General features: G+C 39.6%; 1 protein-coding gene and 1 long non-coding RNA gene across 2 annotated transcripts in view; both read right to left on the reverse strand.

The window, feature by feature from the left end:
- The window catches only part of LOC120733627 (reticulon-4 receptor-like 1), a 112,055-nt gene that overhangs the window by 45,078 nt on the left and 42,323 nt on the right, over positions 1-24,654 (reverse strand). The window lies entirely within an intron of this gene.
- Positions 1,972-22,951, reverse strand: LOC120733629. Its single transcript, XR_005695887.1, has 2 exons — positions 21,247-22,951; positions 1,972-21,158 (listed from the first exon to the last, which is right to left on the reverse strand). It is a non-coding gene; the product is annotated as an uncharacterized LOC120733629 (long non-coding RNA).

The raw sequence follows: 24,654 nt of genomic DNA on the forward strand, positions 1-24,654 counted from the left end.
GATGACAATGCTCATTTCCAAGATATTTTGGCTTCACTTTGGTACACTGGGGAGAAGCTAGCGAGGTGTCTATTTTTATAAATTAAATGAGAATCTTGATACCACTCTCAACTCTAAGCAATAATAAATCTGCTCTTTCAGAGGAGAAAATCATAACCAGAGTGTGGCCATACAAACCCTCCATTCTGCACTCAACACAGCTACAGACACTGTTAAATTATGAACAATAACAATGGAAGAGGAGCACAGATTGACTGTATTCCAACTGGGATTTTTTTTTTTTTTTTGCAGCCAAAAAAAAAATCAAATAATTCTTCCACAAAGACATTTCATGCCTCCCCGTGTATTTTTTTTTCCTAGTAAATGAATTCCAAAAGTATCCCAACATTATTGCGAAATGATCCAAGAGACTAAATAGTGTCTTCACTTGGATATTTGCCTTGCTGAGGGATTGCATCACATGTACCATTTTATTGCTTGCAGGAAATCAAATGAGATGAACAAGATGACTGCCATGATGACATGATGGACCTGATGCACATCTCTGCTTCACATAATTAGTTTGGGGAACGGAGTGACTCCATTTCAGTTATTTAGATTCGATATCATAACAGTGGAGTGCGTGGGCAGAATGAGTAGGAAAATGAGCCTGCATGCATGCATTGTACTCCTGAATGTACTTAAGTGTGTCCACCATTGTTCATCTCATCGACTGCATGAAACAGACTCCACAGCTTTTGTCTCCGTATGACACAGAAACTGCATAACGATGCACTCTGAGCGTCTCAGCCAATCAAAATCTCCAGTAAGGGAGGTGGTCCAACGAGGGTAGGAGGTAGAGAGAAAAGCAAGTTGAGATGCAATGAGAGGAGGCAAAGGAAAGAGAGGACGCCATGAGGCTAAATGCTTACATATTTTCTGTTAAAATAATCTCTTCTCATTAAAGCACTGAGACATTTGAAAAACCAAAAGAAATGTACCCATATTTCAACCCTAATAACTGCGGATAATAATTATAATCTCCAGTTGTTTATTAGTTGTTCCCAGCCACTAACTCTGTATTGTAATTGGCTGTTTTCTTGCTGATTGCATTGTTTGTACTCTACTGTCTGACTTATTTTGCTGCCTGCTCATGCTGCAGAAGTTTCAGATACGCAAGTGTGCAATATGATGTGTAAATAAACCATTAGCACCACCGTGAACTGAAACTTTTCCGATTCACTTTCAAAGTGGAGAACATCAGATAGTCCACTTTTTTCCTGATGAATAAATGTATTGACTTCTTTTTTTTTTAAACAGGATGTCAGTTTTCCAGCCCCTCGGCAGAGCTCACAATCTCCCTGTGTCCCACGTGATGTGATGTGCGTCTCCCTAATAGAAATAACTTACATGTATGTCTTTAAATTAAACATGTGCATCTTTCTCTCTCTGTCCCTCCCACTCTCTCTCTCTCAGACACACACACATTGAGGCAGAACTGCTGACAACAGTCTCTGGATTATCTCTGAGCTTCTCCATCCTTCTTTACTATTCACACAACCATCACTCCTCTCTCTGTCCATTCCTCCTTTTGTGGTTTTCTTGTCTCCCTCCTTTTTTCCCCCCATTCAGCCTCTTTTTTGTACATCTTATGCGTGCACGAGGGTACATTATGAGCGATAAGCATAAAAGACCAACATATACGCACAGTACAAAATTAGCAAAGGTCATCTGTTTTTCATGAATCCAAGCAGGACTCATGGAGCAGAATATCTTCACCCTTGCATTGGCAGCAGGGCTGAAATATGTGTGTCATTGCCGTAACTGTCAGGTGCATTTGTCTTGCTGTTGACTAGGGGCTCGGGCTGCACTGGAAAAAGCCAAACTGCTGCAACCAGTGGTTAATGAGGTGTGTTCAGCACACTGGCATCTCTAACCATTATCTAGCGTGCAGGGGAACAAAGCCACGAGAGGCTATTGATTATGTATTTGACATGCTGCTGAAGCCAGGAGGGAGGGGGTCAGGCCGATAAATCAGGTATGCACTAACAGTGATTGTGTTTAAGAAAATCAGATATGAAAAATGAAAGCACTTGACAGATTACTGTAATTTCCTTCTTTTTTGTAATGATGATTTTGAAGATGAGTTTACCTTTATTGAAACTAGATTTGTACCTTCCTCGACAGTTATAAAACCAAGGTGGTGTTTAAAAGGATTGTGAAGCGTGACGAGCAGTGAAAGAATGAAATTGCAGATCTGTCATTTTTATATGTATTATTTTGAATTGGTACCACACGAGGAGCCTCGTAATTGCACAAGGCGGCACCGAAGTAATTTCGCATTGCCACATGGTAACTCATCAAACGGATCAATTACAAACATTTCAAACACTAAGCAGTTTGTTTGGTTGCTGTTATTTGTCTTTTAATTTGGAATTCGTGTCAGACTAACAGTCCCAAAACACAAATCAATTATCAAAATAAATTCTGGTTAATTATCCATTCTGTGAGTCTTCTTAGAGTGACTCTAGACTCAGGCTTTGGTGTCAAACATGACGGCCCTTGGCGTGTAAGAGTGCACCTCTGTGTAACCTTTGGTCCCTCTGTGAATTCCTCAGTCACTGATGATGCTTAATAAAAAGGCGCCTGGTGAAATTTTAAAGCAGAAGCAAAGATTTGACTCTTAGGCATTTTTTTCATCAACTTCCAGCAAATGTTGTTACCTTCATAAAGGACTCACAGACACAGTTCTTGCCCAGCATTGATTATTAATACTGCATCGTTCATGTTGCTGGCTACTCAGGGCAGAAATCAAGGCATTTCAATAACAGGGTAATGATCAAAGCCATCCTCAGTGTGGATGTGAGAACAATAACAACAAAAAAGGCTCTGCAACAAATCTAAATCTACAAAATAACTATAATGATCAAACAAATGTCATTTCAAAGCTACCAATACTCATTCAGTCAGGGTGGAATTTTTTTATTTTTTATTTTTTTATGTTTCTTAAGTAGGACATTAGCATGAGTTGTTATTTGTATCTTTCTCCCACAGCTGGAAACCAGAAAATCAAGACTTTAGTCTGTGATGTTATGCTGATTTCCACCCTGGTGCTGCACGGTTCACAGTTAATCAAGGAGTAAATTTGAGGATTTGTGATTATTTGAAATACATATTCGATTGATTAAAGATGCGTCCTAATAATCCGTTCAGAATCAAGGCTGCCGGCTCTGAAAACTGATATGAAGTTCATTTAAAAACGTGTCGACATCTAGCTGACACCTCTGCCACAGTCTGCCATACAGGACAGTTTCAACATGTGACTGAGAGGTGAGAGAATTTGATTTTACCAGCATAATACTGAATAAATGAAGGAGCAACAAGAGTAGGAATGAGGTTGTGGTGGATGATGGACGAGGATTTTGTAATGTCACGTGTTTTTCTGACAGTGGAAGCTGAGGTGATGCATATCTGTTCATGTGAGATAGACCCCTCAGCCACATAACTGAAACCAGCATAGCAAATAACATTCCCTCCTCATTACGGTGTGATATTCTGCTGGGAAACATTGGAGCCTGGTAGCCAAGGACCCGTACAGACAATGGTACACCAAAACAACTGCAACAACTCCACATAACATCTCAGGAACTATTTGAGGGTTGCAACAAAGAGCCAAAGGTAGCCTAGCTTTCAGTTTCCCCACACTGCAATGTGACTGAGTGCAAGCATGATACATTTATAGTACTGTGAAAAAGTCTGGAGCCAGCTCTAATTTCTTTGGGATTTGCTTTTGAGCCAGACTTTCTTGTAACTTTCTATTCTCTTCTCTGGGCTTCTGAAGGTCTGTCAAAGTTTTCCTTTGGACATTGGCTGCTTTTACACTGATGTTCAGTCCAGTCCTCCTACTTTTATGAGGAATGATCTTTTGCTTCTTAAGCCACTTAACACTGACCTATGAATCATTCAAACATCTAAAGGAACATAACTCAAGGTATAAATCAATGCTGTGTCTTCACATAACAGATGACTTAGCAAAGAATCAATTTTGCAGTTTTAAACTGTATCTTAAGCACTTTGTTATTAGCAGCCAATATGTTTCCATGTCTTTAGCTGAATGTGTGAAAATGCCAAAGTCACCACAGTTTGACAGGCATAAAATAAATAGCATTTTACAAATAGAATAGACCAAAGCAAAGACCTAAGAGATGCAGCTGACCCTTCAATTGATCTACTCTTCACTGAAACCTCATCAGAAAAGGTTTCAGTGGAAGGGTGGCTATCAGGAAGCCATTCTTAAGGAAGGGAAACAGAGAGAGGTTGAGGTATGCTAAATTACAGAAGAACCGGACTGAAAGTCAGTGGCAACACTTGTTATGGAGTGATGAATCCAAATTTGACAGTTCGAAATGTCATCAATATATACAAAGAAGGTCAGGAGAAAGGTACAGCAGTGAATGTCCAGAGCTGTAAACACAGTGGAGGCTCTGTCATGGTGCAGGGCTGCATTTCAGTCAGAGGTGTTGGTGATCTTGTCACAGCTGGTGGAATTTGGAATGCAGAAAAGGTTTTGATTCACCAGTACTATCTGGAAATCATCTAACTGGCATTAAGAACATGATTGGATAGTGTGATTGGGAACATGACACTTCCCAATCATCTTGCCAATGCATGTAAAAGCATACCTGGATAGGAAGTATCAGATCTTGACAGAGAACAGAACAAAAGGCAGCCAACATCCAAAGAGGAGCATTAAGAAGCCTGGAGAACTATTCCTGAAGAGTTATTAAAGAAATGACAACAAAGCTGCCTAAGACAGTTCATACTGTGTCGTGGTATGAAGGTGATCACACCAAATATTGACTTTCAAGCTCATTAGAATTGTATAAACTCAGTTTTTGTCTTACATACTGTATTTTCATGTATTTTTGCACATGTTTCAATTAATCTCTACACCTAGTGTAGTTTCTATTTTGCAAGCAAAATATGAAGGAATTAATAGTGACTCAAGACATTTGCATAACACTAAGTCTCGTACCACTACCCACAGGGCCCATAAGATCCACAGCCTAATGCCAGACAACACAGGAGAGCCCCAGAGGTCCTGTGTCTGTGTCCTGACAGTTTAGAGCTGTTTTGATGGCAGGGGGTTGCTGATCAGTGTCCCTGAGTTCGAAGATATTTTATTGCTTAACAACAACATGAGAGATATTTTCACATCTAGTTGGAAGGGTAAAGCTCCTATTCAATCACCATGTATTTTACTGTCACAGCATTTGCAACTACAGCTGTTTTGTCACTTTGGCCAATGTCAGGTAGCAAATAGATATGGCGCTATGAAATATTACCTGGTATGGTTTGACTTTGCTTACAAAACTTTGTCAACTTTAGATAACCCAACTTTTATTTCACATTTCTATTTCTATTTCCTATACTGTCACACACACTTTCAGTAATTCCAGAAGCAAAAACCTGGAGTCCACCTGTTTCTCTAATGTTTAAATTAAAGTGTGAAATTTCACACTTTCAATTGGGGTTTCATTAATAACCACGCGTGAAAACCATGGACTGCTCCTAAAATAGGGGGGAAAGCCAGTATCACTGCCCTGCACCAAATGTTGTGAAAAATCTAATACTGCTCAGCATTTTGGGAGTGCTGAGGCAGGGCTGTGATAGGAGATGGCCGTTCTTCGTTCTTATCTGGCACCAATTTTGTGGGCCAGAAGCCAACGCTACATGAACCAGCAGCAGTTCGCATGCTTATCTGCCTGACATCAAATCTACACACGATTTAGACGTAGGTACACAAAACATTAGCGCACAGGAGCAGAACAGAGCCTGGATGTGTATAAAAAAAAAAACACCTGTGCATGTTCTGACCAGTCCTGTTATATGAGATACTGACAGCAAAAGAAATTCAGCTGCAGTAACCAGTGGAAATCCGCACTCAGTTAAAAAGTACACATGTTGGATGTTGGAACAGGAACAGGGGGGTCAAGCATTAGTGGAAAGGTCAGTGGCATTCCATTACTGAAACTGTTGTATTTCTGCCCAACACAGCACAATGTGACACACCATCCATTCCTCCTAGCCCCTCAGGGATGAGGTCTCTCCCACTAAGTCTTCTTCACACAGACCTTCCATTATCAAAGTCATCAGATAAAGGCCGACATCAATACGTACAACTGACCGGTGGTGCCAAAGACTGGCTGTGATACTTCAGGGTTATGGGATCATCTTTATGTTAAATGGTCAGTTCCACAGTCACTCAGGTGTAGAGGTCAGTGCTTATCAGACCGTGTGCATCTTTGTAAGTGTGTCGCTGAGACCCAATGAATGTTAGTGTGCAGAGATCTGTAAAAAAAACGTCAAATAACTGGCTTCGCGTTTCATTTCCCAGAGGGTTTTTTTCTCAGGCTTAGCCAAGGTGAGAGGTTATCGTGGATAAAGAAAAATAGGATTTAGTACTGGATGTTATTCTACCTTCAGCCAGGTAGAGACAGAAATTAGAGCAGGATAAAAATAGAGAAGGCGGTGAGAGGAATCCTCAGAAGTGCAGATTATAACACAAAGTGAAACAAAACTAAACAGAACCATCAGGAAAGTAGCTAATTTCGTGTTCCTTCAACGCTACATATGCAGACATTCACAAAATTATTCCTACTTTCAAACACTGCTCCAAAATACATCTTATCTGCTCCCCTCTAATCTAATAACAGCTAGCTCATCTAACTGTGAGCAGTTTGATTCACAGCCTTGCTGCATCATGAGAGTGCAGTGTGTTACCTGAACTTTAAACTGTACAAACTGAGTTCTCAGCACAGAGAAGCATTTAAATACCTACTTCATGCAATCAAAGGCTAATTCAGTACTGGTGTTTGTAAACCGAGAATAGAAAGGAGAGGGAAAAAAGGCTTTGATAAAGCCATAAGCCTTAAATACAGTAGGATATAATAGATGATGCATGTGGGCATTAGTGGAGTAAGATTAGCTAGTGTGATAAAGATATTAGATAATAAAGAGGCCTGCCTGCCAACGTGGAAAGTTCCCATTATGACAGCACAGAACAGAGCAGCTAAATCACATCATGTTCTGTTTCAGAGATTAAAAATTCTACCAGTGTGTTCTTTGAAAGCATACATTGGACATCAGCAGTTTATCCCTAAATCTCTGGATGTTCAGAGAGTTAGAAAGTCTTTGAAAACATAACAGAATCGTGCATCTGTGAAAAATGTGTTCTTAGAAACCTCATGGGATTGAATCTCTTAGCTGTAGCAGAGGTGACAACTAAGGCTTGCCTAGAAGAATCAGAGATGTTTCTGCACACACTCAAACGATTACCTAATGAAGTGCGACATTTGTTATTGGATAGTCGTACAGGAAAAAATGAGAGGTGAAGCGAGACACGGGAAGGCTGAGAGTGAAAAATGGTATCGCTGTAAGGAGGAGGGAGGAACTGAGGTCAGAGTAATGACCTGATGGTGGAGCAAAAGAAAAGGAAAACCAGAAAAATGTAGATAAATGTGATATGGAGGGTGAGACATGTAGAATTTTATTCACTCTAGAGAGTAAAATTTAGTAACATGTTTCTTACTTAACAACTGATGTCATGAAAAGTGCAGCAAACAACTAAATGATGAAGATGAGGACAGTCCTTTATGGTGTTGTTGTAATCAGGTGCCTGTCTAACGGTAGCCTACTGCATGATGGACAAAAATCTAAACACTGCATGTACCTACACTTTTGCACAGTATTGCAAATGAAACATCTTGCAAAGTATTTTATCTCCATGCGTCACAGCACATTTGCGAGCATTAAATAAACTTCATACACGCTGTATTGCATATCCGCATAGTCTCCACAAGAAATCAACCTTTGTACACGCAAGGGCTTAGAGGGAGCTGGTGCTTCTTATTGCCTTAAGAAAAAATGTGCTGCAATGAGCATGTAAGTAATTACACATGATGCAGTGAGCTGCAAAATGCATATACAGTACCAGCATAATTATAAGTTTCAGTTTACATCCAGTGACATGAAAAGAGATGATGATAATTGTGCTGCGCTGTAGGGGTTTAAGGACCATGTGTTTTATAGTGGCACCACTTAACTTAAAGCTCATCTTCACACCACAGGCCTCACATGTTCAGGTTGCTCTAGATGAACTGCATCCACGTGCCGGACATTTTTATGTTACATATGCTAAGAATTAATAGTAACTGCATTATTCATCCATCTAAGCACTGGCAGGTCTTTGAAGCTACTAACGGAGCATTAATATAAATCCAAAGTCATGACGTAATGTCCAGCCTAGCCTGCGCACTTCACTGAAATCTCACACTGTCTCTTTCTTTCTTTTCCTGGAAGAAAAAGCTTGTTAAATTATATATTCTAAAACAACTTGGTATCCACTCTGAGAAACTTTAAAAAGCCAAGAGCTTACTTTTGCTGACAATAAATAAATTTGGCACCCATGAAACTTTACCAGCTGTATAATCCAAATCCATGAAGTTAGCAATTCTCTCTTGAAATTTACTGAAGTTTTTAGGTGTAATTTTTACTTAAAGAAAACTAGAGCATTCTATTCTGCCCTTCCTCCTGTTACAGTACCTGCAACAAATGGGGAGACCAGACGTTCACCACAGAGAAAACGAACAGGTGGCTTTGGATAAGAGGACAGGCCAGTGACTCACTGCTGCTGGGATGCAAGCCAGGACTTCATCAACTCTGGCTGGGTAACCTGGGTGAAGGGTTCTGATGCTGAAACCCTCCCCACCTTTCCCACGATCACACCAGGGACATCTATGTCAATGCATCAGAGAACATCCAAATGCATCGTGCAGCCAATCTAAACTAGCATTGATCGCTCGATCCATGCATGGGCTCGCCTCTTTTGTCAAGCTATGACATTTAATTAGCAACGACCTGGTGATCATAAGAAATGGGGTTCATTAAAGATGATTAAAAAGAAAAATATTGGCTCAAATACAAATATTAAACACACCGCAATTTTCTAGGCATATAAGGAAAGCCACATAGTATACTACTGACTACATTTTTGTTGTTGGCATTGTTACAAAAATAAACAAGACTTTCAATGAAATTTTCTCATTTCAGGTGTACAGTAACATTGTTACAGTCTTACTTCTTTTGTCTATATGCTACTGTTTTACAGACGCTTTCAAAAATGGTTCATATGTCATGTTGTGCTGCTAACATTGCTGACATTTTGCCAACTAGAAAATCGAGAACCTGCTGAAATTATTACAGTTTATCCAGTGAGGAACTTAAAGGCCTGCAACAAGCTTTTCCAAAAGTTCACTCGGCAACCGCTGCAAAGCATTTTACTCAAAACCACATCATAATCATCGAGATGCTAGAGGAAAACCTGTGGGAAATAACGAAATCTGAAACCTGAAACTTCAACATACCAAAAGAAAAGCAGAGAAAAATAAATATTTTCTGAGCCACGACTTTATAGCACAACTCATTCGTGCAAAGGCTGAGGTGAAGATGCTAACAGCGACAGACATGCAGCGGCAGTGATGTGACTCATTTACACCAGGCATCAAACTTCCTGAACAATAATCTCTCCTGAACGTACATCATAGAAATGTACAGCACAAACCAATCTGGATATATATTCACACTGGCTCTGCACGACGTGTGATACATATGGAATAGTGCAGTGGAGCATGTGCCTAATTACACTACGCACCCATAAAAACTGCACGCAAACACAAATATACACATCCTGTTGGGGGATACAAGTGTCCGCTTAGGATACTTAAAGAGCCTACTGCAGTGCTGGAGGCAGATGACAATGGCATGAATATTGACAAGGGAAAATGCTTCTGTATTTTCATAATTGTAGAAATGTGAAAATAAAATGGCTGATATGAATATGGAAATAATCGTGGAAAACAACGCAAACATGTCACAGTAAAAGTTGAAGAATGGCTGCGCTCAGGCTGGAGACAGGTTGTGGGGGGGAAATTAATTCATGTACAAGCACAAAATGAAGGCAGTCTTGGACCAGAATAAGCATGTTTTTTTTTATGCAGGAAACAGCACTTAATTCCCAGAAGAACATTTGCATTCCGGTTTAAGCTGAGAGACAGCAGCAGTACAGCTGGAAGTTAAGGCATGAAGGCAGTTAGAAGAATCAAAGCACTGACTCTTGCATTATGCAACAGCGCATGTTCTGAACAATAATAATTCTATAATATCCCTTTCTTAACAATTCCCTGCTCTGTCTCTTCTCTCCTACAGCCCTCGCTTCAAATGCACATACTGAGGCTTTATTCTGCTAATGTCACTTTACTGTCACACAGTCAGATCACAGGCTCATTCCTCATGAAATATTTTCATTTCATCTGGAAGTGCACCGAATCATTTCATTTACTCAGGACCATGATCACATATTATGAAGCGCAAACAAATCCTGGCACAATAACAAAACACTGGCATCGCAAAAGCCCGAGAAATGCTGAAGAAAAGCGCTCACATGTCGCACAATAGGATTCGTGATGCTATTTACTTCGTTCGTTATCTGGGTTTGTTTTGGGGCTAGGTGACACAGCGTGCTCTCGCCTACTTTGTAAACTGAACAATTACTTAATAAAGAGATTTTCAGCTGTGCCACACAACGATGGCTGAAGTTAAGAAAGCCCAATCATTGCACTAGCAAGATGAAACGGACGTAAGGGTTCAAAAATGCCCGAGCTTATTGCTAAATAACAGTGTGAGAATACCCAGAACAAATGAGGGAAATTGTTCATAAAACCATCTGTTTATGAATAACTTTTGGTGTATCTTCCAATAATTATAAATGTAATTCAAATACTATTGCTCTCTATATTTCATTACTCTCAAATAAAATAGTTGCAGATCTAACGGCTTCTATCCACTGAGGACCTTGGGCAAGTGCAGACTCATGTTGTTGAAGTTCCACAACAGTTTATTCACCTTGTCCAGCTTTGTATTTCCCTATAAAACCATTTATTTCTACCTTTTTTGTTCAAGTGTTTGTAACTGTGATGTGATCCATTGCTTGATGATCTGCCGGTGAGTTTCTTCCACAAAAGTTCTTCAGCAATCCTTACAAGAAAGCAAATAATCAAACTAGTACGCAGAAGTTTCTCACATTATTAAAAGCAAATGATGACCCTGCCACTTTAAGCTATTATCATGTGGAGTTGTTTTGCTGCTATTTGTATCATCACCACATTTCCAAATCAATACGCAAAGCTTTCACACATCCTGTAATTAGCACATCAGTTGAATTTTTCTTTAATGGCACATTAATTCTATGTCATGTTTTCATTTAGGGTGTAGACATTCATGTCACCACACTGTGTAATATTGTGCTTTTAATTACCAAAATTAATAGCTAACACATTTTAAACTGTTGGAGGTCTGTTAGTAACAATTATCTCAAAACTCCATCACTTTTAAATATGCCCATTATCTCCTGCGCATGTTTATCATCTTATCCATATTTTGTTTACAATCATTTTTGTTCACATCTTTCAATAAAAACTAAATTTAAAAAAAATCTATAAAAACTTGTAGTAACTCATGATCTGCTCTCATGATGATCTGCTCTTTGGTCAACAGTAGATTGCCATAGTTGCCAGCGGTTTGCCGGGAACAAACTAAATTTTCTTTAAACGTCACACCAGTCAGTGGTGTAAACCGGAAATGGAAACTGTTCACTTTCAAAGTAAAAGTTCTGCCTTCTGAAATGCCCTGGCTGCAGCGGTAAGCCACAAGGCAAGCATGCTAAATTTCCCATTAGGGCTGTATTTTTTCATGTGTCACTACAGCTTAGAGGTATGGTGAGTGTTTGCAGACTAGTTAGCGTATTCCATCGAATTATAGGCGATCGCAGCAATCTGCTAGCAACATAAGCAATCACAAAGATTGTTTTAGTGTGGTACTTTGCAACCAATTTCACCTGGTACCAGCCACCACCCCTCCAGCATCCGCTCACTAACTGGTCAGGGAATACGCATTTTTCCACAACAACCATAGATCACCAGAGGGTTGCTGATAGATCTCTTGGCCTCTGTGACATAAGTTTTACTGAAAACTGCCTCCTTTATCTGCACTTCTTTTAAATTGATGCAGAGAGATTTACTGTGGTCCTCACTGCTATATCCAGTGTATGCCTTTATATAAATACAGTGTCTGTACCTCAACTTTGTGAGGTCCTCACTGATGAGAAGACTGATTTGAAACGCACATTTTCTTAATAGTATTATATAAATCATCAAGTCAGCAATTTCCTCATGCTCAAAAGTCATGATCATGCACCACTAAACTTATTTATTGTAGAAACTTTGATTCACAGCCATCTACACATTAACACATCATCTCCACCACCTTTGCCAGTCCAATTCTTTTAAAAAGAAATCTTGCTAGAGCCTTTTTTTTCAATTTGGCTGTGTTTCTTTCAATTCATCATCTCTGTATTTTTTCTTCTATTTATTAATTTTGTTTCAATCCACAGAGTGGAGCACACTTGTATCTGCACCACTCTGATTACTGCAGAAACTGATTCTGTCTGGTTTGTGGCGTGGCCTTTTGGTTCAATTCCCCTCACTGAGAATATCCTGTCTGTGAAAGTGAATGAGTAATTTTCATAAATGAGTAGCCTCCCCTTTAATTCTCCCATCCTGCAGAAAGCTGTTTTGGCTATATTGTAGCAGCACATAAGCATGCAATATGAGCCTATAGCTACTATTCTATGCCTCTTTCAGAGGACCTTCTGGGAATTAAAAATGCAGCAGCAGGAGCTCAGCAGGCAGCTATTTGAAGGGAGAACTTTTGATATTTTGAGAGAATAAAGTCAGAAAATTGGAAGATTTTGCAATGCAATGGTGAGCTGCATGAATCACTACTTTCTTCTTTTTTTAACTTAAGATGTTGGGAAGCAAAAAAAAAAAAATGTGTATGAATCTGAAATGAAGCCTCTGGATGTATTGAGCTTTCTTTTTTCTTTTTTTCTTTCTTTTTTTTTTTACACTGAAGAGCATATTGTATCAAGTACCACTATTCCCAAACTGGGGTAAGTGTACCTCCAGGAGAGTTTTGGAGCTCTCCAGAGGGGTATATGAGGCAAGGCTAAATTTGGCATCAAATTATTAACGATGAACCTCATTAACTTTGAGAGGCTTCTGCTTATAATGGCCTCCTTTTAATTGAGCGCTTGTTACTAGAATCTTTAAAATATGTTTTGTTAATAATGAAAAAGTTGAAAATACTGAGCACAACTTTGTGTTTTTTTTCCTTTAACCTGTATTTTGGGCCTTTTGACATAAAGTAAACATCCCGTTCAAGCCCTTTCCAGATGAATCTGTATTTTCCACTCCAATGCTTGTCATGATCCTGGGTTTTGTACCCAAATATTACCTTTTCTTAAGTTAGGTTGTGTTCGCTTTGGTCTGTCAAGTTTATGTGTTTAGTCTCAGTCTGTGTTAGTTTCCTGTTTTATTTTGATAGTCCCTTGTCCTTGTTGCTGTGCATTTCCAAGTGTTCAATTCAGTTTCCATCATTTTTTCCTTGTTCTAAGTTCCTAGTTTCCAGTTTCTCATTTTCCGAGTTTCGTGCTTTTGTATTTCTTTTGAGTCTAATAGTTGCAGCAAATAAAGCTGCCCCCTTTAGTTACCCCTTTGCTTCCCAGTCCTGCGTTTGGGCCCTACCTCTGCCTGCCACACAGCACTACCATGACAATGGTTGTGCCTTGGAAGCAATGTGTTTTAAGTCAAACAGATAGTGGAGGAATCAATTCTTTTTTATGGTGAGACAATTAATATGGAAAAATTTTGAACAGCAGGTTCTAAGATCTAAGCAGCTCTTACATCTAAAAAGGATATATTCCAGCTATATTCCAAACCTGTTTCACTTTATTTTCATGTCTCTTCTATTTTAGTCCTGGACCTACCATGTCAGTCACATTTCCCAACTTTCTCACAGTATAGCAGTCTGCTCAGGCTTATTGTTCGCCTCTATTTTTGGTTCTCCTTCTGTCATAAGATGATGGTATTTCATCAAATGAGAAGTCGTGAAGAATCTTGTTTAAAATCTTGTTGCAACATTGCCTGCTGCTCTGCATCCTTCTGTTGCCTTGGGCACACACAGAAACAGTGCAGATCAAAGAGCAACCTAATGTGCAAACAGTATATCAGTCAGGCACACGCAAGAGATTTGATATTCCTGAATTTCATCTGCTAGTAATCCAGCCTGCAATGACATAGAGATGCTTCCATATTGTTATGCAGCTTGTCTTTTCTATCTGTTCTCAGGAGCTTAATGTATTCCAGGCTGGACTGAGTAACTTGGACTTCGCAGCAAAAACTCCCGCAACTGCCAGGTCGTCACAAAACAAGTCAAAGTGTGTACCGTGAAGAAAAGAAAAAGCGCCCCAGAGAAAGCTCATTCAAGCTCTTTCACTAAAAACTAATGGAGATGAAAGTGAAGTTGAGCAGAAAGAATCAGCTAAACCGAGCTGTGAATCACTTCAAGTCAAGAAATTTCACTAAGTCAGGAAACCACATCTGAACTGCATCACTGGAAATATCTGGCCGTGTCTTCACTTGGATTATTGTCAGCGTCTGGACAAATTCCAGAACACTGGGATGAAGCCAGCTTCAAATAAAAATGCCGGGAGAAAAAAAAAAAAACATGAATACCCGCAAGATGTTTATATAGAGAATTCAGCAAGGCTGTGAAGATTAAGTCTTTTTAAGTGGTGCATTATTTCCAGATCGCAAATTTAATCAACAGTTTCGTCCACTCAAGGTTTATTAGTCCACCAAGGTTAATGGAAGTCTAATTAAAAGTTTTCTACATAGTCCCTTTGTTTAGACCAACACAATAAAAGTGACACTGCTGATAATGCTTCTAGTACTCCTCTTCCTACTTAGAAAGAGCCACTAAACCAACAGTGGCTTATGTGGTTGAGGGAGATGTCCAAATGCGGTAGTTTTAATGGTCCTGTGTGACAAATGACATGGTCACCGTGTGTCAGTCCTACTAACAAATCACCCAAGAGGTCTGTTCTCTAGTTTGATAGAATTCTGCTATTGTATTTGTATGTTATGCAACACTGATTAACAGCTATATGTATCTGTGCAATGGACACCTTTCTAGCCAAGATTTGTAACTGTTTTCTGATTTCACAATCTTGACCAAATATGGTCTCTTCAAGCTCTGAAAAAAAGCCCAAAAATATGGTTTTGGCCAAAGTGCTGACTTTGAAGTCTCAAAATGAGGCTTGGCAAATCAGTCAATAGTGGGATGTGCAGCCAGAAGCATAAAGTTCTCTGCAGAGTCACAACTATACAGAGTTTAAACATGTATCAACACAAAAGCATAGCTATAAGTAAATATAATAAAATATTCTTTTATCTGAATATCTAGTTTTGTAACTCTCATTCACTGAAGGACAAGCCTGATTTCCACTATCAAGAAGCCACAAATCAATACTTGCACGTTATTTCCACTTATTTCTTTGTATTCATGAGCCGGGTTGCCTGTCTATTTGTTTTGTTTTGTCTGTTTTGTTTCGTTCTGCTATGTTGTTGTTGTTGTTGTTGTTGTTTGTTCTTTTTGTTGTTGTTTTGGTTATTTGTTTGTTTGTTTAATTTTGGTGTCAGTGTAAAGTTTAAAACTCAATAAACACACAGTTATAAAAAAAAATACTTGCACGTCTGTCTGCATACTGAAACCTTTGTCTGGCATCAGTCAAGTTGCATCAGCGAGATTCTACAAACTGCAGATGTCAGCAGCAATGTCTGCAGCTTTTTTTAGCCCCTATGTCTTGCACTATATATGGATTTCATCACAAATTCTTGGTAGCAGTTATCATTCAGTCATCATTACTAAATGGCCCACTATTTGTTGCCAGTTCCAACAAAACACTAAATCCCTCATCTTCGGTCTTGGCTGCACTGCTTGCACAATTTTCCTGCACTTGTCTTTCGATGGTTTACAGGATTTTTTCCTATCAGTGGGGCAGAAAAACAAAAACACATCATACAGTCTATCCACATGACACTTCCTTGACAAAAAGCATAAAGGAAGCCACCAAAAAGTAGCAAATTGCTCACATAAAAAACTGAATGCTAAGACCTCAACATTAAATTGATTTTTGCTTGATTTTGAATCTAGCTATGCATTTCAAAGACATCCACGCATTTTATTTGCCTGAGGTATGGAATCTGTTGCTTTTGTGAGCTGCTTAGTATTGTGCGCTATTATTAAATAAAACTGGGGTTGGAATATCAAAGGTTCGGTTTTCGTTTGATTTTCTTTGTGAGAAATCTGTCTCCGTGTGATGGAAATTGATCAAATACACCTCCATTAATCTTACTCTCAGCTGTGTGAGAAAAATCATGTTTTTTAAAAAAACTGCTTCTCTTCACTTTCTGCCTCTCTTGGCTCCTCGGAGTGGTGCTCAGTGGGCAGCCTGTGCTAACACATACATACGCATTGACCGTGTACGCCGTAAAACACACATACACACTCTGCTCCGCGCTCTCATAAACACAGAGGCACACACACAGAACGGGTAATCTGTCTGATTGAAAGAGCTTTCAGACGGGTAATTAAATTTCCCAATGATCCGCTGCGGTGGCTACACACGAATCCGGCTTTCAGAGGTGAGCGGACGACCGAGACCCACAGCAATAACACACGGCTACTGCCACAGACAGAGAGAGAGGGAGGGGGACAGGGAGAGGGGGGAGAGGTTATATTTCATGTTGACAAGGACAAGATAAACACAGGGGCCTTTAACAACCATTAGCTCAACCCTAACCTTCATCTTCTGCGCTTCTGCCATCCTGGCAAAATGCGAAAAATACAAAGAACAACATGCACAGATATACACACGAATACAAACACATGTGCGCACATATTGGTACCAGTGCCTCCCACAACCAGTAATGATAGTACAACCATAGACATCCACAAAGAATAAATAAAATGCTTTAAAAGCATTACAGATATAAAATTGGTCCCTGACCAATAGTGGGTATACTGGTTACTGGAGTGTATATTCACTGACTTTTTGTGTGTACATATAGATTTAAATACATTGTTGTATTGAAAAATGTCAGCAACTTCCAGTACTACCTTTCAAACTCCTAGTAGACAAACCTGTCGTATCATTTGGAATCGCCTTGTTCTCAAGTTATCACATTCACAAGAATTTCAGAAAACTTGACCTTGACCTTCAGATTGAGGTCACCTAGATTCAAACTCCTCTGATATTTTTAGTCGATACACCTATGGTATCAGTTTGAAGCCCGTACATCGTCTCACTGTCGAGTTATCCCAAACTAGTGTGTTTACGGTGCCTGACCTCCTGCCCATCAGCCCTCCCCGCACAGTAGTTGTATCATTTTTTTTTTTAATTTGTAACATTTTTTTTATCTAAAGTTAATCAACAGCTTACAGTTAGGACTCCACTTGACCTTTATCCTAACCAACACCTGCTCTAGCCATGAAATACAATGGGTGCCACTGTAGGGTTGAGCTGACCTATGTACAAGTCTCTCGTAGAGCATTTTTCTATGTCATTCCCCCACTATTCTTGATTTCCTGTCTAATCTTTCTCAGCTGTCGAATCTAATAAAATGTAAAATGCCAAAAAACGCTTTCATGTGCTGTAGAGTGAAAGTGTGGAGACAGAGCTGGACAAACAATGTGATAGCAACATATCCATCTACATATAAATTCAAATATCTGTCACGCACATATTATGATGTGCACATGAGTAATGGAGGTATCTAAGAAGAAAAGTATTCAGCTATTTTAAAAATCTGTGGAAGGTTGAGTTAAAAAATAGGGGTTTATTATATTCTTATTTACTTATTAGGTAAGCACAAAGAAGGTTAAATGTCACTGAGGTGTTGCCAGGTTTGTAGAAGTGTACCAATATTTTTTGGTTGACAACAAAACAACATTTTGTCATTCAGATGTAATGAAGACAAAGATCCGACACAAATTTGCACAAATTCCTCTCACATCTATGACAAGTAGCTAGGTCCTCTTTCTAAAATGCCCAAACAGATGTTTAAACTATATGTCGCCAGTATTCAATCAGTTGCCTTTTTATAAAAAACACCTCACTAGAACTAATGCAGTATAACACGAGTCCTGCAATAGACTCCAATCATCCTGAAGATAGAATTTATTGAAGGGCTAATTTTAGCATTAATTATATACCTCCAAGTGCAAGTTTCCATGCTTCTAATGATTTCAAGCAGTGTAGTGCTCCCTAACCCTAAGCCATGGTACACAATGTTGCTATTCCCAAGCCTTGTAAACATTCATATTTGTTCATTTTTCTCAACTTAAGATTTTGACCTTGATATTTTAGGTTTGATCAGCTGTATTGTTTTTTTCTGAAGTGTTTACTTGAAAATACTATTTTCTTTGAAATAAATAGGATCTGTACCTTGCAGTATAAAGCACATTGACATCACTGTTGTGTGATTATGTGCTATATAAATAAAACTGAAATTGAAATTGTAATATTTAGATTTTAAAAATGTTGCAATTTCTGTTGTTTTGTTAAACACTTAAACTTCTGTCCAATTTCTTTTCTTCTTGTAAATTAAAGAACACACTTTTTTTAAATGCACCGTATGTTCATCAGTGAATACAGCAATGGTTTAAGGGGGGAAAATAATTTGTTTCCATCTTGCCTCTTCCTTCCTAGCAGGTGGCTGGTTTCACTTACAGTATTCATCCTGCCTGGTTAAAATAAATGAGCAGCGTTACTGCAAGAACATGTTACCTCTTCGTGGCAAATGGAGGCTGAGAAAAACAATAACAGCCGTCCATTGGACTAAATGTAGCGTATCGGCGGGAATGAGAAGAACAGAGGTTATAAAAGCCACGGTGTGATTTGATCACCAATTGGCATGGCAACCAGCCCTGGCCAAGCAGCCTAAATTAATTGGGGTCTGCCATGTGAAACAAAGGCCAAGCTAATCGAGCTGTTCGGGGCCAGTCTGTTAAACTCAAAAGGTAATAAGGGCAGGTTGGACACACATCTGGACGTGTCATCAAACACAAAAAGCTCTGGAGTAACTTGGTTGGTGTTTAGATTTAAGTGTGTGGGTTTTCTTCATTCCTGCAGGGAAGCCCTGTAGTTCTCCTCTGCAAAGGAAGGTCAAAGTGGAGATCTCAGAACAGCAGAGGATCCCTGGAGCTGATAGAGATATGGTGTGCTGCTCCAGGACACTTCAAAAGAAGTGTATATGTGTGTGTGTGTGTGTGTGGGAGAAGAAGAGAACATTTATCTCCATAAATGTTTTAGATGATTTTGCTTTATTTTACAAGTTTGCTTCAAGTTTACAAAAAGGTAGGTGATCAGTGTGCCAGACTCTCTCTCTCTCTCACTCACACACAGACACATATAAACACACATACACGTGCACACACACACACACACACACACACGCGCGCACGCACGCACGCACGCACGCACACACACACACACACACACACACACACACGCACACGCACACACACACAGTCTAATACAGGCCCACTTTGAGTTGTGCGCTGTGCACACATTGTCCAGATGGGCGAAGGAGCCAATAATGTGAGCTGTTGTCATTAGCAGATTTGAGTAACTGCGCATGGGAAAAAAAGAAAGGAAAAGAGGTGATGAGAGCATCACTCATTTAGGTGTCATATGTGTGTTTAGGTGTGTGTGTGTTAAAGATGAGAGGTAACAAGAGTTTAAAGGAAGCTCTCTGAGAGAACAAGGGAAGGGCGGCTTGGAGGGGTGGAGAGAGGCCTGTGTCTTGTTCTTTCTTGTTCCATCTCTTCTTCTTTTTTCCCCGTTCCACTGTAATTAGACAGGTCTGTGTGAGGCGCATAGCAAGCAGAATGATAGAGGAGCCACAGGGAGGTGTGGGGGGGAATTAGTCAAGGGAGACATGATGAAGCCAAATACCAGAGCGTTGCAGGGTGCTTAGAATAAGATTGAAAAAGAAAAGTGTCAGGACATCAAATAAACAGTGCTGAGTGGCTCTGATGAGACAAACAAGAAAGCGATGCAATGTGATAGCGTGGTTGCGATGAAAATTCCCTCTTCTGTTTTTAATTGCAGATGCACAAAAGTAGCTTGATAATTGAACAATCAGAAGAGGACGTGGGGCACTGAGGCTCAGCCACTACAGCTACTCCATCTGTGATATACATCTGAGATCTGATTTCACTTGTAGCACAAAATTGGGACAGTAGGAAGGCAGAGAGGCTGGGACAAGAGAAAGACGATAGCTGAAGGGGAGATAGGTGTGAGACTGTGAGAGAAAAAGAGAGGTGAAGAGGGGTGGGACTGGGAGCAATTCACAAGCTTGTTAAAATACCACTAATTACCAGCTGGCCTTGTGATATAATGAGTCTACCTGAGTGCTAAGAGCTGAGGGGCCATAGTGACAGATATAATAGGATAAAAGCAGAGAGAAAAGATATGATAGGAGAGAATGATGAAAAACAAAGAGGGAACAAGGAGGGGTCAATGAGGTACTGTGTTCATGTAAACACAGTGACTGTCACAGAAACAAAAGCGGGAAAGATTAAAACTGTGTATGTGACTGCTGAACACACACCGTTAGAACGGGGAAGACAGATCTGAGACAGATTGAGGAAGGTGGTCAGTGGGAAAAACTGATCAAGTTTAGCAAAACTCGAAGTGGACCTAATTAGGGATGTCTTTATCAGGGCTGCCATGATACTTGAAACCAATACCCAGGTAACTATTAGATACTCAATACCATTTTAGATATCATGAGGGGGAGTTAAAAACTAAAAGACATATTTTTCTTTTAGATTTACAGTTGTGGCTCATCCAAATGTATTCAGCTATAGCCCTCTTTTTGTCTTAGGCTTCTGATCAGTTGGAAAGGTAGGCTGCTACTGTTTCTGACTAGTTTCTGGTGGACTTTTCTCAGCTTTAATCTGGCCATGTTAACATTTGTGATAATTGTTTAATACTTGGGTGTTGTTGCAATAGGAGCTTTACTGACAAAATGCTTTATAATCGCCAGAGTGTAAGTCTTTAAAATGTTTCACAAAGTTTCTTGTGCTACCGCTGATGTGTTCAGCTGCTACCATTGATGTGTTCAGCTGCCACCGCTCATGTGTTCAGCTGCTACCTCTCATGTGTTCAGCTGCTAGCGTTGATGTGTTCAGCTGCTAGCGTTGATGTGTTCAGCTTCTACCTTTGGTGTGTTCAGCTGCTACCATTGATGTGTTCAGCTGCTAGCGTTGATGTGTTCAGCTTCTACCTTTGATGTGTTCAGCTGCTAGCGTTGATGTGTTCAGCTTCTACCTTTGATGTGTTCAGCTGCTACTGTTGATGTGTTCAGCTGCTACCATTGGTGTGTTCAGCTGCTAGTGAAGGAGGGACTGTGTGTCTGCCAGTTTGCAGCAGTGCTGAGTTTCATTATTAAAATGGCACTGTTGGTATTAATATTGCAGCCAATTAGTATCTAATGGAGTCATTTCTTTTAATATAAAAGTGTCAATTAGTATCCGAGTGTTTGAGTTTTTGACAACCCCATACCGCCTACAGTATCTCTGGAACTAAAAAAAAACCAAACAAACAAAAAAAGTACTGTTACAATTTCAGATTTTGGTAATAGGTAGTAATAAAGAGCAGCACTTCACCTATCCTTAATACTCTGAGCTAAATGTTGCTTATAATGACATGCCTGCACGCAGGTTATAGTTAGATCATGTTTTAGCTAAATGCCATAAAAAGCCTCATGTGAGAAGAAATGCCAGTGGATAAATAAAGTTAGAACTCTCGCTTTCAATTCTCAGTGAAAGGGTGTTAAAAAGTGTTACAAATTATCCTCAGTAAATATGGAGATATGTCGCTCTGTACTATAAATGTCCACCTCAGGGTGGTGCTAGAAGGAAAAATCATGAATAGAATTCCTCCTCTTAGGATCATAAAGGTGCATTTATTTATATCGATTAAATAAATGCACCGGGTTATTCTACGTATTGCGCTCTCTTTCAGTTTATTATATATTCAGAAATTTTCTACAGATGTGACCAGGCACTTTGTGGAAAAATTTAGAGCGCACCAAAGTGATCATGCATCATGTGAAGTGTCCAACTGTTTACAACAACAGATTCTAAAGTGAACAGCAGACATAAGCATGAGGTGACTGTTGTGTCATTTCTCTGCTTTATTGGGGAAAACAGTTTCTGCTCCACGGGGCGTGCACACTAACCACTGAACATACAGATTCAGTGGATGGAAATAGACTTAAAAAGGTCAGCGCTTACAGCAGCATTGGCAATGCTAAATGCAGTGTCCTTGAGGAGCATGACAGCAACAGAGAGGGAAACAAAAAAGACTGCAGTACCTTGTTGGAAGCACAGGTTTGAAGTTTAGGAAGTTGTGAGTATTAACACTGACGTTGCAGCGAAGTATGTAAATGAACAACATATTTATTGACCACACAAAAAGAATTTTTGACTTTTTTTCCTTTTTTTTCTTTCATGATCCTCTACAGTAGAGAAAGAGAACCAAATGGGATGACTCTTGACATAAAACAAATGTCACAGACCAGACATGAGATACGGACATGACTATTACATCATAGCTGCTGAGCCAAGTGAGCCACCAGAATGCCCTGAGGACTAAATGTGTGACAGTTTTTACAATGGAAGAAAAACAAAGATGTTGCATACAGTACATTTTCTCTGTAATTTACTTCACATATCACAGGGAGGACAGTTACTTTACATTATACTCAGGGGTGCACATAAGTGGTTCGCAGGTGCGCATGTGCTGTCGAAATAAAAAACGCACAGCAGATAAAAAGTTGCAAAGCGCGTTTGCGTACTTAAGATTTTCTGGAGGAGGACAGACATTTGTTTAGGACTCTTAAAGATGTCGAAGAAGCTAGCTCCTTTAAGCAATTACTTTGGTGTTCCTCCACCTCCAAAGAAATGTCAGAAGGAGTCCGAACTGCAAAAAAAGTGCATATTCTCGGAAAAGTGGTTGCAGCTGGCTTCAAACAAATGATGAATGCACAGAGATGTGGTGCAGAATATGCCGTGAAAATCCCACTTTAGCGGACAACTTCTTATCTGGTGCGCGTCTTTTATTTTGACAGCGCATGTGCACCTGCAGACCACTTATGTGCACCCCTGATTATAATCAGACAAGCAAAGCAACTGCATATGTTTAAATGTACAAAAAAACCAATAAGCATTTTATTAGTGAGCAAACATGCACTGCAGGATCATGTTGACACCAACAAGAACAGCAGTGTTATAAAACTACAGGCAAAATGTTACTTAGAAATGTTAGGGTCCATTTTGATAACTAAGCTCATGATAATTTTAACAGGTTATGAAGTTTTAAAACTGTAACTACTAAATTTCAGCTGGCAAGTAGTACTAACAAGTCAGCCGCTGTTGTCCCGGCTGATTCCCAACTATGTGCACTTGTTCAGCAATCCTAGTAGAGCTGAACATATGAGGCTGCTTTGCTAGCTAATTTAACTTATTTTAATGTGGTGCAGATGGATTGTACAATAATCTAGTGTCCACCAAAATCAAGGCTAGACTAGCAGCATTTAATTATTTAACTATTCTTCTCTGTTATTGTCTTGCTTCACTTTTCTCAACATCCAGTAGGACCACTCCTCTTCATTTTCATCAGGTGGCTTTCAGTTGATTTAAGCACACATGAACATCAGTTGAAAGGAGAGTGAGTCAAGTGGGGCCCCTTCAGGGAGTTTTTTTCTATACTGTCACTTCAAACTTCCCACACTGGTATATTGCTTCTGCTGTAGTTTAAAGTTCATCAGCCATTGGGAGCCTCCCAGTGGCCTAGGAGCCCCAAGCAGTTCTCTGCCTTGCCTGATGGCAACCAGCCTCTTTATAAGGCTGCCCATACACATTTTAGCTTTGACATTTTGCTCTAAACTATAATAATTCATGCCGTATGTTTGTTTTCTTTTTTTCCACAAATAATTGCCATGTTAATGCTTCAAATTACCTCTGCTTCTACTCCCTTGTTGAGAAATCCATAATCTATGAATATGCAAATTCTGTTGATTTCATGTGTTGTGTTTGAGCACTGGGAGCTTCAAGTTTCCACATCACGCTTGTGTAAATTGCATATTGGATTAAGATTGGTTTCCAGAGAGTTGTGTTGTCAAAAACCTGCTTGTATGCACAAGTTAAATTGAGATTTAAGGTGAGCCTGGAGACACATTCCCCCTCAGAAGGTGAATGTAAAAACAGCCTTCCGCTATCAAACTCACTCGCATACATCACTCTGCACAGTGAAGGTGAACCAAGCCACTGAAGTAACAATGAACAAAACACATTTTGGAATGGAGAAGGAATTTTGAGAATAAATTGCAATGTGTTACAAATATACATTATATAATTATGCAGGGGGGTTGAAAGGAAAGAGGCTTTAAAAATTCACCCTCACCTAGAAACACAGAGGGCAAGAAAAGCACAGCGGAGTTAGACCACACTTATCCCTGAACTGAATGTATGAAGAGGCCTGTGGGAATGTATGACACCAGGATATTTGGAAAAAGAACATGTTGCCTCACATTTGTTGGGGAAAAAAAAGTGGTCACGATGTATGTTAATGACTGGCTCAACAAA

Source organism: Simochromis diagramma, unplaced genomic scaffold, assembly GCF_900408965.1.
Source record: "Simochromis diagramma unplaced genomic scaffold, fSimDia1.1 OVJJ01000216.1, whole genome shotgun sequence".
NCBI lineage: Eukaryota > Metazoa > Chordata > Actinopteri > Cichliformes > Cichlidae > Simochromis > Simochromis diagramma.